Raw genomic sequence first — 4,665 nt, forward strand, 5'->3', positions numbered from 1 at the left:
CACTGTACTGGGGGGAACCCCTCTCATCCAGACTGCCCATACTCTCCAGAGCCAGCAGGCAAGAAAGGTTAAGTCCACTGAACCACAGAGACCATGGCCACCCCTCCCCACAGGGGCTCTGTCCCAGGGAGATCAGGGTTTTATCAGTAAAATCCTGGCCAGAGTTGCTGAAATTCATGCAGGGAGGCTCCTCCCCAGTGAGGAGGGATGGATTGGGATTCCACATAAAGAAGCAGTCTGGCCATGAACTGCCACAGCAACTGTGCTGCACTGTGGGGAATTCTTCATGGTTTGGACTGCCCAAACTCTCCAAAGCCAGCAGGCCAGGACCCCCAACTCGAGCTGTAGAGATGGCAGCTGCCCTTCTCCCCCCATCGGAACTCGGTTGTCTCAGGTAGTCTCTAGCCTGCTGCCGCTGGCTGGCTGGAATTCCAAGCCAGTGGGTCTTAACTTGTGAGGTGCCATGGGAATAAGGTCCACAGAATGATGCCACTTGGCTCCCTGGTTTCAGCCTCCTTCCTAGGGGAATGCACAGACTGATCTCTTTCCTCACCAGAATTCCTGGGACCAGAGTATGCAAAAACTCCTGGGATTCTGTGCATGCCTGGGAAGCTGCCAAGAGCCTGCACAGCTCTGGGCTTCGGACCCAAGGCCCTGGAGGTGGGGGGCAAGCTCACAAGCAGATCTTCTGATCCAAGGGTTGCAAAGATCTGTGGGAAAAGTGTGGTTTCCCGGGCAGGGTGGCACAATCCCTCACTGCCTCCCTTGGCTGGAGGTGGGGACTTCCCTGGCTCCATGCCACTCCTGGGTGGGCTGTCACCCCATCCTGCTTTTTCTTGCTTTCCGTGGGTCACATTGACTGCCTAGTCAGTCCCAATGCCAGGACCTGGATACCTCCGTTGAAGGTGCAGAATTCACTCACCATTTTCATTCTTCTCTGTGAAAGCTGCAGACCGCAGCTGCTTCTAACTGGCCATCTTGGCCTGTCCCCCACTCCTACATCCCTGTATTTTCTTCTACGAGTTTTACAGTTTAAGGTATTATGTTTAAGTCTTTAATCTATTTTGAGTTGATTTTTGTGTGTGGGTGTAAAATAAGCATCCAATTTCATTCTCATATTTAGAGATGTCTTGACCAACATGCTTTTTTAGGTTCTGACAGAGGGAAATTTCCCTGTTCAAGTGGGTCCAGGTCAGTGTCAAAGTATGGAGCCGAAATCACTCAAGATTTCTCACGAGGTGTTCTGGGAAAGTTTTGGTGAGATGTTTTGAGTGTTCTACAGGAAAAACTTCAGTAGGCCAATACATTTGAAAAAAGCTATCTACTCTGACCCCCTCCACCTTCCTTGAATATTATTATGCTCACTAGTAGCATATTAATGGACTCAAAAAGTCCTGTCATGAAGTCATTTGCTTGACATTATTTAACACAGCATTTCCCAAATTCACATGATTATGACATACACACTTCCTAACGAATATATACTTTACAATTAATCAGTTTGTTTTTTTACAAAGGCCTATTGTCTCATGGAATAGTTATTTTCTACAGAACAGAGTCCAGGTGACACTGAGCTACATCATAACATTGAAATAAAACTGGCTTTGGGGTAGAAGTTCTGGGCCCACAGCAGCTATTGGTTAAAGCCAGGAAGATCAGAGTATATTCAAGCTAAATATCAGAGTAAGGTAATACCCCAGCAGCTAAGGAGGCTCTGAGAGTTTCAAGGAAGCAAGAGGCACGAAACAGACACTGTTACCATGGTCAGGTCAAGCTCCAGGTCAGGGACCAGTGATTGGACATATAAGAAAGAAAACTGACACCAGAGAAAAGCAATTAGAAAGTGATAATGTGGTGCTGATACCTGAGGCAAGGCTTTGGCAGAGCTAGATTTCACCTTCACTTTCTCCTTGGGCAGCAACCAAGTCCAGGGGCATAAGTGAGGCTTCAGGCCTGGCAGGGGCTGGAGCTGACTGGGGAATTGTAGGATTGTAAGCCTAGCTGGTCCGTTGAGCCAACAGAGTCTGAAGGTCCACATGCGAGCCTGGCTGGAGGACACGTGGGGCAGGTTCCAGAGAGCATGTGTCCCAGGGATCTAGGACTTGCAGGTTGCAAGGATCATTTCCATGGTCTCACAGTATAACATTCAGAGGTGACTCCAGGCAGGAATAGGGTGGGATGCCAGCCAAAGCCCAGAGAACAGAATGTTAGTATCAAAAAAGCTAGTAGCATATGTTGGGCAACTAGTCCCTGACATCTGGAAATAGGAGGTAGAAACCCTAATAGTGGCAGTCTGAAGGTAGGAGTTTAAAGACAGAGATTCTAGGTTCTCAGTGCCCTCCAAACAGCTCTTCCTCTCTGTCTAAAATCACATCTATACCTAGAGTTGGGGCACAATTGAGCTTACAAATAAGGGTGAGAGTTGGGTGAAATGTGAGAGTTGGGTCAAGCAAGACAGTATAATCAAAGCCTAGAAAAACAGGTTGAAAATGGGAGAAACAGGTGAGTGAGCCCCTGACTTAAATGAGAGAACAAATGGGTGGAAATAATGTCACATCTGGATGCAGAAAAACTGGCATTGTCCTGGAACAAGGTTCTTGCTGGATCCTGAATCTAAATCTCATAAAGTGTGAAACTAGATCCCAGTATGGTCAAATGCTTCCCTTCACCATTCAAACTGGTCATTAAATCATCTTCCAGAAGTTTGGGTTAAGTTTTACTTTAGAAAAACGAATGATCTATTTAGTAGCTCCAGGCATCTGTGACTCAAGGACTAGAGTATCATGTAAATGGAAGGTACATTAGAGTTCATTTAATCACATTTCTCACTCCAGAGCTCTCTAGTGCATACTTCATTGCAATTGAAATTTATGACCCCTGAAACTTAAAAACATCACCCATCCAGCCCTTGAGCTCTGAAACAAGTCAAGTGCAACAAATCAAGTGCAAAGTTTAGAATTTTTAACTGCCAAGCAAATGCGGGCAGTGACAATAGCCAGAATACATCATTCAGTGGCAATGGTAATCTACACAACTCCAATTCAGCAGCCAATTGGCCACTCTAAATTTCATTTTGAGTTCTACAGATATAGCTCAAAGTCCCAGCTACATAGTTAAACAGCTCTTGTGCCATGAACTGAACATTTCCAAGTAAGTTTCTACAGGTGCACTGCAGATACAGTCGACCTAATAAAACCAACCACTACAATAAAAATGATTATCTGCATCCCCACCATCCCACCTTATAATTGTTTTGCCTTTATTTCGTTGTACAAAGAAAAGCAAATCTATAAAAAAAATAAGGTCTAGTCTAATTTCTGTTTTGAAAACATTTTCCGGGAAAAGAAATGTTTGCAAACTAAATAAATATGCATGCCATGGATTTCCCCAGCTAACATGTAAGTTCTTAATCAAGAAAAAATCTTTGGGAGAGGAAAGAGTCTTTAGTTAATTATCAAAAAGATAAGCTAGTCTTGGGAGACTATGTTCTCATAGAAGATGATGTCAAAGTTGAAAAGTGCTTTGGTAAATTCAGGTGCTTGGGGAGTGCATCATAGTTGTGTATCTTTATCACAGCAGAATTCCCCTCTTTCCCAGCTCTACTCAAACCACCTCCCCATGACTGTAATCAGTATTGTTGTCCAAGCTCTCAACTATACTTAATTCTACATTTTCCACCCTCCTTATTTTCTACCCCCTCTCCACTCAAATTTATTGGTCCAGTCACATGGTGCATTTTTCATTTCTCCAAATGGACCCCAAATTTCCTTTACAGATCCTTGCTGGAACTGCTGCTTCTGCCTTGAATGCCCTTCCTCCATGTTCAACTGCTTGCTACCTCCTTTTTTTTTAATTGGCTAATTCATTCTTGTTCTGCAAGAGTTTCCTGCCACCTCTTAGTCCCCACTGGTCATCTAGATGTTCCTGTCTCACTTTTACTTTGTCTACTGTATGCCAGGAGCTGGGCCCAGTAAATATGAGATTAATAAAAGGAAGTTATTAGGAAGTGAGGAGATTGGTAAGAAAGGAAGGAAGGACATTAAGAAGGAAAGAACAGAGGAAGGTAAGCCAGATGTCATGTGGAGCACAAGAACATACAACATTAAATCCAGTAAGAAGAGAATGTGGATGCTGTCAACCAGGTGTTTCCAATTCAACTGGAGTCGATGAGGCAAACGCAAGTGAGGCCCTTAAAGTCACAAATTACAGGGCAACATATACAACAACAATGGTAAAGAATAAACTGCATAAATATAAAGTGGGGAAGCAATTAAAATGGAGAATTAGTCACTTTCTGTCCATCCTGGGAACAGGGTGTCTTGCATTCCTTTTTCTTAGGTCCCATCCCTTGTTTTAGGAAAAATAGAATTTATGTAAAAGGTATGTTTCCCTTCTCTCTTTCCTTTCTCTCTGAAATATCCTCATCAGGAAATGGTACAGTGTCTTGGATACGCTTCAAAATAATCTGACTTTGGGTGAGGGGTGAATGGAACGAAGTTTAAAAACTTTCTAAGTGTTTTCCCTTAGAAAATCTACAAGCCTAGCTGTGAGTTGATTATTGCTGAATCTGAGTTACACACACTCTAGGGTTTATTAAACTCCTCTAATTCTGTGTATGTTTGAAATTATTCATCATAAAAAACACAAAATAAGTCCTTACAAAGA

Source organism: Nomascus leucogenys, chromosome 22a, assembly GCF_006542625.1.
Source record: "Nomascus leucogenys isolate Asia chromosome 22a, Asia_NLE_v1, whole genome shotgun sequence".
Classification (NCBI taxonomy): domain Eukaryota; kingdom Metazoa; phylum Chordata; class Mammalia; order Primates; family Hylobatidae; genus Nomascus; species Nomascus leucogenys.